The sequence below is a fragment of the Drosophila busckii genome, chromosome X, assembly GCF_011750605.1.
Source record: "Drosophila busckii strain San Diego stock center, stock number 13000-0081.31 chromosome X, ASM1175060v1, whole genome shotgun sequence".
NCBI classification, from domain to species: Eukaryota; Metazoa; Arthropoda; class Insecta; order Diptera; family Drosophilidae; genus Drosophila; species Drosophila busckii.
In genome coordinates this window covers 9,208,780-9,224,679 of record NC_046608.1, presented here as the reverse complement: position 1 = coordinate 9,224,679, position 15,900 = coordinate 9,208,780, and positions in this window count along the sequence as shown.

Below are 15,900 nucleotides of genomic sequence, written 5' to 3'. Positions count from 1 at the left end.
TGTTGGCTTTTGTGGGTAATTTGCCAGCAACAAAAATAATAATAATAATAATAATAACAGCAGCAGCAACAACAACAAAGGTTCACATTTAAGCGTTTGAACTTGGAAGTCATAAAATATTTGTTAAGCATTTTGCGCTCAGTTTTCAACGTTTCTTTTTTTTTTGGTTGAACCATTTTGACTACAGGTCGACTGGCAACAGCCAAAAATCCAAACAAACAAGCAAACAAAGCATCGCCTTATGTCCTGTTTCCTGCTACAAAAGTTGCCGCCACCCCCCACTCCCCCCCAGCGTACATAATCGCCCAATGCCCGCCATGCTGTTTGCTTTCTCTGATTCGGTTGCGGTTTCTGTTTTTAGCTAACAGCGCCCAAAATAATAACCAATTCGTAAGCACTATTACTAGCTAGAGCCCACTAAGTTGACCAAAGCCAGGGCGTGGCTCACTGCACATTCATTCGTCCGTTCGTTATGCTCGAGCTTAAGCCAACTGCAAAAACGGTCCACCCTAAACCAAAACGGTTAGAGGTAGAGCTAAAAAACATTTCGTTTTGTATTAGTTAGCATTAGTGCGAGTGACTATTTATTTATTTGTGTCTGCATTTCATTAATGAAATGAATATTTTAGGTGAGCATTTGAAAATAGCGATGTGCTCATAAATTTCTGTATTTAAATTAGCGCTTTGTATTTGTTAAATATATCAGTAATACTTTAAATTAATGAGCCAATATTATGCACATATGTCTGAGTTTTAGAAACACTTTAACAATAATTAATTTGATTAAGTACACATTGATTAAAAAATATTTAATTGCAAGCAGTTTTCAATTTCTATTCTATTCAATTCTAAAATAGATCAAGATCAGAGTTATATATGTATGAAGCAGATATATTTTATTTACAAACACATTTCTGTTTACGATATAATTGCAACAATTCTGCAATAAGTTATGTAATATTAAACAATGAAGACTCCGACTCGGACATACTAAAATATCTCAACAACTGATAATAGAATTCTACAAAACAGTGAAATAACCTGTCAACACAACAATCACAATAGACCACATCCTGGACACAGCCCTCCAGCACCTACGAACTCACACAACAAACCTCACACTCCCTCACATCCCTCCTATCACACCCATCGATAGAAAATATTATAATAATTAACGACTTCCTCAAGAAGGCCAAACTAGAAAGATTACCATGATAACCCCAGTCAATGAATGACAAGCAAATAACAGAAATAAATGGAAACATATGTTAAGTTAAAATGTAAATATGTAGAAAAAGTTACCCAACACTAGTTGAATCCTCACATTCCTTGCCGAAACCCCCAGTAACTAAGGCTGCTTCCCTTGAAGCTTGAGTTTTAACTTTAAGCCAACAGTTATATAAATTAATAAATAAATAAAACAATGAAATAATTGTTGATCTACAAACATTTTGTTAATCTACGATACATAAAGTTATAATAGAAATCCAATTATAAAGAATGCTGCGATCGATAAAAGTTTACATATTAATAAGCTGATTTTTATTTTCAATAGTTTCCAACTTACGAACTTATAAGAGAAATTCAGTTATAAACAATTCTGCGCTCGATTCAGTTTGCAAATTTTTATTTTCGATAAATCATTCTATGCTAGATCAGTCTTGCAAATTGATATTAGTACTATAATTTATCTAAAATTTAAAATTAAATTTAAAATTATATGCTACTATAGCCTATTGCTATTGCTACTGCCAGAGAGTTTGTCTGTCTAGCAATTTTATCTTAATTTCAATTCATAAGCAATCTAACTGCCGCTCTCTCTCTCTCTCTCGCTCTCTCTCTCTCTCTCTCTCTCTCTATGATATTTACACTGACATAATAGTTGTTATTAGTGCGAGCATTGTCAGCTTATTATAACAAAGTGGCAAGCAAACCAATTATGCATCTGTTTGTTTAGCATGGGCACAGCCACAATCTCAATCCCAATCATAGCAACAGCAGCTTCAGCAGCAGCAGCAGCAACATAACAATATTGTGTGCCGCTGCGAAACACCTTGCAAAGATATTGAAATTTTTCGCTCAGCTATGTTAGCTGCCTGCCAACGGCAGCAGCAGCAACAACGTTGACACATCATATTGGCTGATAAGCATGCCACATGCAACAATTCTATTGAATGCCAAGCAGTGTGCAAAATGTAGCTTAAAGCACTTGAAAAATAAAGAAAAGCAGCAGCGCAAGCGAGCAGAGAACGTTAAGCTAGCGGCTATAGAAAGAAATATAAATTTATGAAAATGTTGCTTAAAATGCTTTTGTGTTATAGCGAGCGCTTAAAGCTTTAATCAAGTACAGCCGACTGAACGCACATATATATAGATTATATAGCTATGCTTATATATTTGTATTGCTTATCTGACCGCAGCAAGCGGCGCTGGTTGCGTTGACTGTTAAGTTGTTTGGGCTTTACTTTAGTTTACTTTTGAGCCTGCCAAAATGCTAGCGCAGAGAAACTGACAGAGTGGCGCAAAAAAAGAAGAAATATATAAAGCAACAACAACAAAGTTTTAGCTCAAAACCAAACAAAAAGTAAACAATACAAAAGTTGCTGTTGTGCAGCAGCAGCAGCAGCGACACCGCAATGCAAATATGGCAACAACAAAAGGCGGAGCAGGCGCACGTTGAAACAAAACGTGGATAACGCAAAGTGACAAGCCGCATACAGCGCCAACGCTTCGAGCGCTTCCTGCAAAGATGGCAACAAACACGAACGCCAGCTGGACACACACAGTGAGTGAGTGTGTGTGTGTGTGTGTGTGTGTGTGTGAGTGAGCGAAACTAACAAAGCCCACAACACACAGTGAGTCAGTCAGTCAGTCAGCCGGGCCATGGCCCCTGAGTCCACTAAACCGCGCCCATTTACGTGCGCTGCCCACATACAAAATACAAAAGCAGCAGCAGCAACAGCAGCAGCAACAGCAAAAAAGTAAAAGACAAAATGACAGCCATAACAAATTAAGAAGGTTACCTTTATAGACATGGCAGGCAGCTGCATGGCCTGTGTCCAAAAACAAGCTGAGCACACCGCCTCTGTAGCTGTAACAACAGCAGCTGGCGCAGCAGCCAACAAACCTGCTTAGCTTAGTATAGAAAATATGAAGAGTTACATTTATATCAAAACGACGGGCAATGAAATTTAAACAGATTGCCATTAAGCTTAAAGTACGTGCGGCAGCAATTAGTTAACTACTTGCAAAGTTAGCTCGACAACAGTTGAGCTAATAAAGCGCAAATTGAAATTAGTTGATGTCAAAGAGTGCGTCACTTGTTTGAGCTCTGCTTCAAATTGCTTCAAAATTAAAGCAGCACTAATTATTACTAGCACTGCAATTGCTGTTGCTATTGCTCTCTTTATTGTCATTACAATTTGTTTATGCTGAGCACAACAATTAAAAAATTTTCATTGCCTACATTTGTGGGCGTTTGCTTATTGCTTTGTTCTCTGTACTTGCAACTTGTGCGTAAATGTTGCTAGCTGCGTTTTTAATTTGTAAAAACGTTGCAGACCACACACACAGACTGTCTCTCTCTCTCTCTTACACTTGGCTGGCTGGCTGACTGGCTGGCTGGCTGGCTGGCTGGTCACCTGGTTGCCCATTGCTTGCGCTCTCGCATTTATTTGTCATGCATTTATGCAATTTGCCGTTGTGCGGCAATGGTTTACAACGAGTGTGCCACGCCCACAGCATGCCAGACATTTATTGAATTTTTGACTTGAAGCTTTTAACATTTAAACGCAAGAGTGTTGCCACGCACCCGTAATCAGCAACAGCACCCCGCAGCTCGTCGACGCTGCTGCAGTTGCAGCTACAGATCCGGCGCCAGCGCCAGCGCCAGAGCAACGTTGCCGCTGCTTGCTCTCCACTTGACACTGGTAAAGGCTTTAGGCTATTGGTCTATGTTTGGCGGCTGCTGCTGCTGCTGCTGCTGCTGTCTCCTATATTCAGTGTCCTGTGTCCTGGCTGTTGTCTCCTGGTCTCGTTTTACCATTTTGGGCACATAAATTGCCAACCAAACTTTGGGCCGCCTGTTTGTTGTTGTAGAACGACTTGTTGTTGCTGCTGCTGCTGCTGCTGCTGTTACTGATGTTGTCTTCCATTTAGGCGCATTTTGTGCTTGTGTGTGTTTTTTTTGCTGCATGCATTTACATATATGTGTGAGTATATTGACATCAACAGATATAATAGTATATGCGTGTGTGTGTGTGTGCGTGCGTGTGCGTGTTGGTTGCTGGTGTTGTATGCGTATGCACAACGGAAATGAATTGAAATTTTAAAACCCACAGCTGCGACCGCTTCCTGCGGCAACAGCAGCAGCCCACACTTCAATGCGAATACATATGCACGCCTGTGAGTGTGTGTGTGCGTGTGTGTGTTTGCATGAGTTGTGGTTGTTGCAGTGTGTTCCTCAAAAAAAAAAAAAGAATATTGTTTTGAAATAATACAATGTTAACACTAAGCGTAATGTGCGTAAACTTTTGTTTTGAACTCTATATAAATTTTTATAGTACAAAAAGCAAATTAAAGTGCAGGCAATAACAAAAAGAAATGCAAGCGTATAACGCAGCGAGAACATAAGCCTAACACACACACACACACACGCACACTTTAAATATATAAGTGCATATATTTTATATACAAAAGCGCGTCTGAGTGCACAGCATTGGCAAAGTTGTAGTTAATATCATTGATACACTTGGACGCATTCTTATGCACACACACACGCATACAAAGCGCGCTTAATTTTATTTAACACACATACATACGCATGCATGCATTATTCAATCTTTTAAACGCTGCGCACACAACACAAAACTTTAAATGCATAAAAATGTTGAATGCTCGATAAGCGCTCAGCGCTCAACTCGTCGCTCTTTTATTATTTATAAATTTAATTGCCAAACTGTTACAATTTGCATTTTATGCGCATTAATTGCATATCTATGCATATCTTTTTTGTATTTGATTTTTAGTAATTTCAACATTATTATTATAATCGCAGCGCATAAAATTTCATTTGCATGCAAAATGCAAATTGAAGCCTAATTGCTTTTAATGCTCTATCCGTTGCCGTTGCCTTTGCTCAAGCCTTATCAATGTCTCTCTATTGTTATACGATTGCTGCATTAAATGAAGATTGACATTTTCAATACTTATGAGTGTGTGTGTTCGTGTGTGTGTGTGTTGTTGTTGCCTTTGCGTTTTGCGTTTGCATTGCGGTTTTGTATTTTGCATATTTATCAGGCAATTTCACTCTAAATTTGCCAATTATGCGCATTTTGGCCCGAATTGACACCCTTACAGTCAGACAGACACACACACACACGCACACACACATATGTTGAAATTGCCTTTTATGGGTTCGCCACATTGTCTCATAGGCCATTATTATTTTGCGTGTGTTTATAGGCAGCGAGAGTTGCAACAAAAAATATAAAAAATCAAAAAATTTCAGCATTACTTTGCAGTTAAACTTTTAAACAAATTATGCTCAGCCAGCCCTCGTTGACTAACAAACAATAAAAAATATATAGGCGAAAAGCAAAAAAAAATATTCTCTGTCTCTCTCTCTCTCTCTCTCTCTCTCTGTGAGTGTGTGTGTGATTTTTTTTATTCTTGACGCTTTTCATATTGGCATAATTTATACTAGCAGCATTTTTATCGCTGCGCTCGGCACGAAAAGTACAAAATACAATAAACAATGCGCGCGAGCTCTGGAACAACAAACGAACAAACGAACGCACACAGTTGAGTTCAATGTTAGGCAATGCCACGCCCCAGCCTACAGTGCGCCCCACACACTGAACCTGACTAACGCCCAGACTGCATTGCATTTCGCTCTGCCGTACTTTCGAGCATTCGAGCATTTGAGCTTGATTTTATTTTATTTTATTGTATTTGATTTTTATTTTATAGACACACACACACACACATACACAGATGTAAACTTATTTGTTATTTGCCTTTTTTATTTAATATTTATACACATAACGCAACAGCAACAGCAAAGCGACACATTTTGCAGAGCAAACGTGGCGTATACATAATGCCAAATGCATGCCTAGCTAACTCTCGCTCCAGCTCTTTCGCTCACTCTATCTCGCTCTCGCTCTCGCTCTCGCTCTGGCTTGTGTGCTGCTGGCTGCTGGACTTTTGGCTCATTGTCTAGCAATGTCATCAGTCATTTTTCAGCAGCACTTTTATTGTGAGCATGTGAGTAATTAAAATGGAAAATAATCATAAAAAATAAAGTTTGACGCAGTGTGGCCGGCATCAGTTTCTAATGGAGATTACTGCAGCAAATGCCGAACAATTTGTCATAAATTTCGCTTGCTAATTTATATGACGTTCGCCAGCTAAATCGCATTTCAAAAGTCCCACTTGATGCAATAAAAACTTGCAAATTAGTTGCGCACAGTAGTGGGCAAAATTATTTTAATGTTGAGCGAAAAAGAATGATTAAGAAATATTTAAAATGAACTATAATAATATAAATATAAAATACTCTGCAACTGTTAATTAAGCTTTAATATATTAATGAAACATGCCAGCTTACAATTTAACAAAATGTTATTTTAATTTCAGTTAAAGCTTACCGACTTTAAATTTTAACAGGCTCATTACGATAATCATCAGCCCATTAGGATGAAGGCTTCTTGGAAGTTGTGTAAATAATCTTTGTTGCTACATTCCAATGCAGAAAGCCAAGAATGTGCTTCAATATAGATTAATTTACTTGCTGCTTAAATTTAGCCAAGCTAAGCAGCAAATGTTGAAGCTTTAATTTGCTGCTCTTCGTGGCTGTGGCTTCAAAGTCTTTGCCACAGCGTCTTTATTAATATTAAAATTATGGCGCCACTTTAAACAGCGTAGTGTGTTTTTTTGCTCTGCTTCTTATTTTTTTTTTTTTTTTGTTAGACACTTATTAATTTAATCAAAATGTAGCTGGCCAAGCAGGAAGCAATGCGAAAGCGGAAATGCGGCATTTACGTTAAGGCAAACGCAAGCTGGAGCGGGGAGTGGGGCACTTAAAACAGCAGCAGCAGCAGCATTCATGCTTAATTATTGACAACGACAGGACGTCTCATTCGCAAAAATCCTCAGCGTAGAGCAAATTCTTTTTATAAACGTTTCGCTCATACTTTGTACGTAGTTGAGCTTATGTTAAGTATTTTGCAAGCATTTTAATTATTCGTTGGTTAGCAAGCATAAATCCGCAAGCGGGTTAAACGCTTTAAGGATTTGTATTTGATTTGCTAGGAGTAGTAGTAGTGGTAGTAGTAGCTATAGAAAAAACTTGTCGCCTGCGCTTTTTACTCCATACAGCGGTACAGTGCTGGACAAAGCAATGTGTATGGCTTAAAAAATAGCAGCTAATAGTTAAAAGCAATAAATTTAGCACTTTGCTTTTCTGTAATTTAATTAGAAATAAAAGTTTAATATAAATTATAATGCATATACGATTTCTTATAATTTTTTAAAATATTTATTGTTATAAATAATTTAACATTGAACTTTTTGATTTATAACGCAAGCAGCAAAGCTTTGATTGTTGCATATTTAGTTTCAAATTAAAGTTCATTTAGCAGGCTTCAACTTTTAGCAATTTAATTTTGAGTTTGTTTAAAATAATTTGGATATGCCTGAACGTTTTGATTTATAACTCGAGCAGCAAAGCTTTGATTGTTTCATATTAAGTTTCAAATTAAAGTTAATTTAACAGGCTTCAACTTCTATTACAGTAGTTTTGAGTTTGCAGCAATATTATTTAAACTAATATGCCGCCAAATTGAAGAAAATGTTGCTCACAATAAATTAGCTTACCAAACTCCAACTCATAATTGCTTAGCATAGACTAATATTCTTAGCTAACTTTAGACAAAGTGCTTGCTTAAATAAATAAATGTGTATTGTTCTATCTATAATTGAGAAATACGCTTGAGCTTGAATTCTTTTACTAATTAGCTTATATGCGTTTGCAGTTTGCTCGTTCCTCTACTGTATATGCCATTGGGGCTAGCTATATATATAGCAGGGTAGGGTAGGTAGCTAGATATATATGCAAAAGTGCTGGCTGACAGGAACGTCTACGTTTGCCTGCTGCTGCTGCCATTGCCTGTGTGGTTTATCTTTCATCTTTGGCAAAGTGTTTCACAACTATTTCAGTGCACTTGAGTGCGATGCGATGCGCTGCGATGCGATGCGATGCGATGGGATGCGATGCCAGGCTTGCGCTTGCAACTGGGGAGGTGTCGCTAGCTGGATGTGTAAAAATACTTTTTGTAGGCAGTGCTAGCTAGCGCTATGAGTAGCGCTCTCATATCGAATTAAATACAAATAGTCGAGGATGTGTATACCCAATTGCTGGCTGGCTGGCTGGCTGGCTCGCTGGCTCGCTGGCTGGGCTGACTGGCTGGCAACTGTAAGCGAGTCAATGTGCAAATTTATGAAGCGGACGGCTGGCCGACTGCGCCGCCGACTGGAGGCTGAGGCGGCTGCCAACAGTTTTGGCAGCCAAGCACGTGAATTGAGTCCAAAATTTTGCGCACTTGTGCAATGATAGCGGCAGCATCGAGCTCCCAGCTGTATCCAGGTACTCACACACACACACACAGTATATATATGTATTGAACTTACATATGTAGTTATGGGTATATAGTATAGTAGCTGTAGCTGGGCATAAAGTGGCAAAGTAGTTGGCTTTGGGGAGCATTGGCCATTTGGCTGGGCAACAAAAAATATTATACATTGCCTTTAAGTTTTGTGGGTACGGCCAAGTTTATAGCGTAGCATGCCACTAATTATATACACCTAGCCATCCATATACGCTTAGCACACCAAATCGATAAGCAAGTAAGTCATCGGGCAATTGCCTAAGAGGCAATGCCAAAAAGTTATTGAACTATTGCCCATTACGCTTCAGTCGCTTGATTTTTGCGGCCTGGGCCAATTACAGGCTGCTGCTGCTCGTGTTCTCTCTTATCGCCAATGCACATTGCTCATGTCTCTTGTCTCTTGTCTCTTGTCATGCCCAAACAAGCGCACCAAAAAGAGAGACAGCCGCAAGAAATGAGCTGCGATAGTCTCCAAGCAGCAGATACGGCCAGACAGCTTGGAGACTGAGACGAAGTCTGAGGCTGATGCTGCCACTGCCAGTGCCACGTGCAGTGCTTGATTTAGTTAGCAGTCGGACGGAGTCAACGACCACACTACCACACTGGGCATTGAAATTAACGTCGTAATGGGAATTACTCCATACAGTGCAGCAGTAGCAGACCCAAGCTCTGGCTCTGGCTCAGGCCACTGACACATAGTCAGACAGTCGACAGTCCACAGTCCACAGTCCACAGTCGTCGTCAGTCGTCAGTCGTCAGCCGTTGACAAACAGCTCATTTCACTTTCTCAAACTGCCTGAATCACAGACACATCAGACGCAGCCAACACCCAACACCCACCACCCACCACCCACTTTGGCTGCTCCTGTCGCGTTTCGGCAGCAGCAGCAGCAGCAGCAGGCTTTGCAGCTCATAATGAAAACACCAAAAATTGCATGTGGATGCGCACGAAATTAATTTCCATTTCGTAGGTTTAATGGATTTAACTTGTAGCATGTCAACAAGGCGACGGCAACGGCGACATGAAGCTGACTCTGGCGCACTCAAAGTCTGCAGCTGGCTGCCCTTCAATGAATTGAAGTTACTGATATAGCATTGAGTGCAATTAAGATTTCAACTTTAGCTCTCGCTTACAACGAGTAGTTTGGTTACTCGCTACTCGTTAGTTGCTCACTTGGCGCACAATTAATCAATTCAAAATAATATACATTTCAATTTGAAGCAGCGAGTACAACGACTACTCGTTAGATTGCTCTCTTGGCTCCTTGGCTCACACACAATTTTATTATAAATTTAATTAATTCAATAAAATTCATGCACAATTTATGGTCACAATAAATTTTATTGCTCAAACAAGCAAAACACACTTAAACTTAAACCTATGCTGCAACTCACTCTAACTCTAACTCGCCGCTCTCTCTAACTATCTATCTATCTATCTATCTATCTAACTATCTGTCTATCTATCTGGCTTTTGCATTTAGCCTGCGATAGCCTTTTGTGAGTTACTCAAGGGAGTGCTGCCTGGCCTGCCTTGAACATATGCCAATGCACAATTTATGTTTGCCTTTTTAAATAAATATGCCTGAATTTTCTATCTCTGTCTCTGTGTGTGTGTGTGTGTGCGTGTGTGTGTGCTTGCAACTGAGCTGTCCATAAATTGGCAGCTTATTCTATGCGACAAAGACTGTTGCTTGAGCTCAGCCTCAGCCTCAGCCTCCGCTTTAGCCTCATTGTGTTTCATTGACAGAGCTTTGTTTATTAAGATATTTCATTGCAGCTGCATGCATTAGCAGGTGCCTGCCAGTAAATATTTATACAAAACCATTCAAATACTGCATGCATTTCTCTATATATTTTAAATGCATAATACACAAAATGAGTGAGTGCACCATGACTCAGATGTCAACGACTGCACAAGTGGCAAGAAATTCAATTCAACAAAATAAATAGCTTAAGGCCAAATGCTTGCTTGCTGTATTTAAAAAAAAAAACGCTTGTATAAATTAATAAATAATATTTTACAAGTCTTTGGCAGACTTTGAAAATATTTGCCCTAAGCGCATAAAAGTATGCAACAGTCATATATTAATTATTATAAAATTTGTAATACAAGCTGCTTAGTTTTTTAATTCTTTCAAACAAAAAATTAAGCTGCAAATGCAACTTAATATGCAAACTTTTTTTTTTTATTTTTGCAAGCGCAGTGAAAGTTTTGCATGCAATATTTGGCACAAACATTATGCGGTAATATTTTTAATAACAAGTAACTAATATTTTAAGCAGCTTTTCGAGCACACGCCACCAGCAAGGGACCGAAATCCAATTCAACTTTTCAATTCAATTTGGCTGCTGTGTGGGGCTATGGCCGAGTCGCTTCGCCTGCTTAGTGCATGTGGCTAGCGGTGGCTGGAGCGGTGGCTTGTGCGCGAAAATGTAACTACAATGCATGAGACCAGCAGCAGCAGCAGCCGCAAAAGAATACAAATATTTACAGCAATACACTAAACAAAATTGTGGCCACTAACTGAAATTGCATTGTATGCAACTGGAGTGAGAGCCAAGCACTCAGCGTTGGGTGGCTGGATGGGCAGAGCTGGGCTGGGCTGGCTGAAGTTAAAGATTGTTAGTATTGTTTGCAGCAGCAGCAGCAGCAGCAACTGGAAAAAGTTAACATGGCCAAGCTTCTTCATTGTTGTATGTCATAAATGTTGCTGCCATGAGATTCGAGCATAATCCGCTTTTGAGCGCATTTCACAATCAAATGCAGCAACAGCAATCCACACACACACACAAACACATGCACATGCAATACAAAGAAAGTATGAAAAACAATTTTTTGCTTTGCGCTCTTGTTTTGTCAGGAATTTGTCACCTGTGCCTGCGCCTGTGTACACTCGCCCACATTCATTAGGCAACAACAACAACAACAACAACAACAACAGCAAAAACAGCAACATAAACTCTGCACTTAGTGCTCTGCGCCTTGTCGAACACTGGCTCTAAATGCCTTTGTAGGCAGAGCGGATTAGGCATACACAGACTGGAGCTGAGAGCAACGAATTTTTGGGGACACACATGCAGCTGACATGACGCAGAGACAAGCGCATCAAAAGCTATGCAAAAATAAAACCAGAGCGGTAATAACAAATACAAATATGCATAAAAAGAAATTCAAGTGGAGCAACGCAGCTGCAAGTGCGTCAGGCACAGGCTGCAACCCCAGCTAGAGTCAAATAAAGATTGCAATAATATGTAACCTAGACCACCAACCGCAGCAGCCTAGTTGAGGGGGTGGGTGGGGGAGACAGGCACATGTGAATTACTAATGGATTGTACATGGGTGTGTATAGCATAGTTAAGCAGTGCTGATCGCTTAAAATGAATTATATATACAAGCGCATAGCATTTTACATTTTTTGATATATTTTAAATATTTCAAAATTAAGACTTGATTTAATTTAAGCGCATAGCTTAATACATTTTTTAATATATTTGAAATATTTAAAAATTACATTTAATATTATAAATTGCGCCATAGTTTGATTTAATTTAAGCGCATAGCTTAATACATTTTTTTTTATATATTTTAAATATTTAAAAACTACATTTAATATTATAAATTGCGTCATAGTTTGATTTAATTTAATAGCATGCAGCTAAGCTTGCTTTTGTTCTTTAAGAAAAACTATAAACTTAATATTTATAGAAAAAGAAAAAGAAACTGAGGCAATTATTTAAACGAATTTAATTGCTACAATACATAAATATTGCTACTAAAAATGAAATTCAATTCAAATGTTCTTTCATATGTTCTGCCAATTTGTTTTAATAATTTGAATATTGTTACACAATTCTTTGAGCTATTTGTATTTGCAATAGTTTTAGTTCAAACTATGCATTGTTTTTTATTTATTTAAATGTGTTTTCAATTTACTAAATGTTATTTATATTATTTGCATTTCAAGCTCAAAATTGCACAGCTTGCTATTGTTGTTGCTGTTATTATGACAATTGTTGTTGTTGTTGTCGTTTGCTGTTGCTAGCAATGTCTCCAACAGTTCCTGATCCGCAGCTAAATGCAAACATGGAGTAAGAGCTAGAGAGAGCGAGAAAAAATAGGAAGCAGTGCTGCAAGCAGAAAAAGGCAAACAGTCGGTAAAATATTGTTGCTGGCAGCTGTGCAATAGGCTTGGGTTCCAACCAGTTGACTGAGGGTGGTCCTATGCGTAACATGAGATGATGCTGCTGATATTGGGGCATGTGGCTTGGAGTGCTTGGAGTGCCACATGCCAGGCATTTGGGCTTAAAACTGCGAGTGAGAGAGCGAACAATGAAAACATTGTCGTCACAATCATCGCCATGCGGTGTTTTCTAGACATTTGTTTATACAACCACCAGCCAGGCAGCCCACCACCCAACCAGCCAGCCAGTCAGCCAGTCAGCCTACCTAGCAGCTTAGCAAAAAAAAAAAAATAACTTCACGGCTAACAGCAAGCTGAGCTTAAAACAATGCTGGCAACAAATGAAGCTAGCCATGACTATTAAATACACTAGGAATTTGTTCATGTTTTTCAATGCATGTGTGTGTGTGTGTGTGCGTGTGTGAATTTGCAGTGTCTTTGATTTGTTTGTTGTTGTTGTAATTGCTTTAGAGCACTGACTGCATATCTTTGTCATGTCTAAGTCAAATGTTTGAGGCGTCAACAGCAGCAACGCTGCACGTTCAACAACAGGCACAACACACACATGCGCACGCACACACAGGCAGACACACATGCTCGCATTTAAAGACACAATAGCTTTGGCCAGACAATTAAGCAGCCATCAGTCATTTACTACGCTGGCACGCACCAGGCGGGCATCAAGCTCATATGCCTGCAATTTACCTCATTCTCGCGCTCGCTCACACACGCTCTCGCTCTCTCTCTCTCTCACTCTTTGTTTTACAGTTTATCTTCAAGCTCAAACAGTTCCCAGTTCCAGTTGCAGCAGGCAGCAGCGCATTGTTTCTCTTTTGGGGTCACAAATAATTGTTGGACCTCCTGCCAAGTGAGCCAACCACACACAACTCACACACACACACACACACACACACACGCGCGCGCATACAAGCACAAGTTTTTTAGATCGTGCTAATGCTGTTGGCTTGCCACAACATTCCGCTGATCTGCTCTGCCACTTGCCCTTTGAGTGGCAAACTTTTGCTAATACTAATTAATTGCATTGATTAGCTCTTTAGCTTGTTAGCCGTCAGTTTACGAGCAAAGCATAATTGACCCTTAGGCGTTAACTGCTTGCTGCCTGTGCCTCTGCTCGTGCATGTGTGTGTGTGTGTATTGAAAATAAATGATGTTTATATATGTAAATGGCAAATTAGCAGCCCTTAGCGCATGTGCTTAGCATAAGTTAGTATTGAGCTTTAGTTTTGTATACAAAGCAACAAATAAAAACAGTTGGCCAGCAACAATTTGAAATTATTTATTTATTAACAAAAATATTTCAATTTAATTGCAGCTAACGCTTTATTGCTACAATATGCTCACATTTATATTTTATTTGAAATTTTATTTATTTTCATATTGTGCCTATGGCAAGTTTTGTGGCAAATTGAATTTCAAAGTCCAAGTCATTGCCTACTTTATTTCTTTCTCTCTCTCTCTCTCTCTCTCTCTCTCTCTTTCTCTTTCTATGGCTTACAGCTAAGCTCAATTTAATTTAAACGAGCTGTTAATAGGCGCTCTGAGCTCTGTGCAACGCCCACATAAATTGTCAAGAGCATTTGTTATATGTTTACTTCTTTCTTTTGCTGTAGCAACTTGCGCTACCTTTCTCAACAATTTTGCACTTTTTGGCTTTGGCTATGTTCAGCTTTGGGCTGTGGCTGTGGCTCTGCCTTTGGCATGCGTGTGCGTAAATTTTTGGGCAAGTTGTTGTGGCGCAAATGTCTGCAACGTCATCTCGTCAACATTGTCGTCATCTATGTCAGCAGCATCGTTAAGGCGTATCCATCATATAATCTATCAAGCCAGTCAGCCAGCGAGCCAGAGAGCCAGAGAAAGCCTCTAGAATAATTCATTTATATTAATAGTGCTACAACAAACAGCAGCAGCGGGGCTGAGGAACGTTGTTGAGTGCATGGAACCTATTTCAATTTGTATTGCCCAAGTATCATCTGAGTGTAACGGTACTGTGTCTGTAATTGTCTCTGTGTGTGTGTGTCGTTGGCATGGTATCTTGTATCTGAACAAGTATCTTGTATCTTGTATCTATAGCCATATACGCTGTATCTGTTCACAGTTGCATTTCTCGACGTCAACGTTGGCAGCTTAAAGTTTGAATTGCTGCACAGTCATCAGAGGCTGACTGTGTGACTAGAGAGAGAGAGAGAGAGAGAGGCGAGTGTGGGGTTGGGGGCTTGGGGTAGAGGCCATCGGCAACGGCATCGGAAAGAGCGGCGGCAACAGCAAGTGGAGCGCACCTTTGGCTTCTGCAACTGCTTTCATGTGTTCATGGCGCAAATAATCGCCGTCATCAACAACACAGACACTGAGCACACACACATAGCTTGTGTAGACACAGAGACACAGAGCAGCATGATGATGAGTCGACGCTGACGCCATTAGCACTGAGTTTTGCAGCATCCGCGACAAACTTTAAATTGTTGTGTCATTACAATTCGAGTTGCTAGCGCAGCGCGTCGCCTCGGGAAGGGGGCAGCAGTGACTGACTAACTGACTGACTGACTGACTCACTGACTGTGCGAGAGAGAGAGAGAGAGGTCCTGGCCAAAAGAAAAAAGGGCCACATGTGTGCATTTCAGTCAGCGTCTTGTCCTCGTTACAGCCATGATTGATGTTGACTTCAAAGTAATGGCGTCCAAGCCACGCCACTCATTTTTTAGCCTCCCCAACTGCCGTTGTTGTGCCCTTTTTGCACACACACACACACACAGGTAACTGTCAAGCATGCGTGTGTGTGTGTGTGTGTGTTTGTTGCAGCGCGCTCAGCTTGTTGATGAGACAACGCTAAGCTGCAGCGATCAACAGCTCATGGCGTAGAAATCTATGTGCACTTCCAATGACTTGCTAATAAACTTTGCAAATTAAGCTAAAGTTAAGTAAACATTGCGCATACGCCGCGTAGCTGCAGCGCATTGAGTCCACGCAATATTAATATGAGCTAAGGCGCTGACTTTTAATAAGCCGCAACGTTAGTTTTGTTGCTTGCA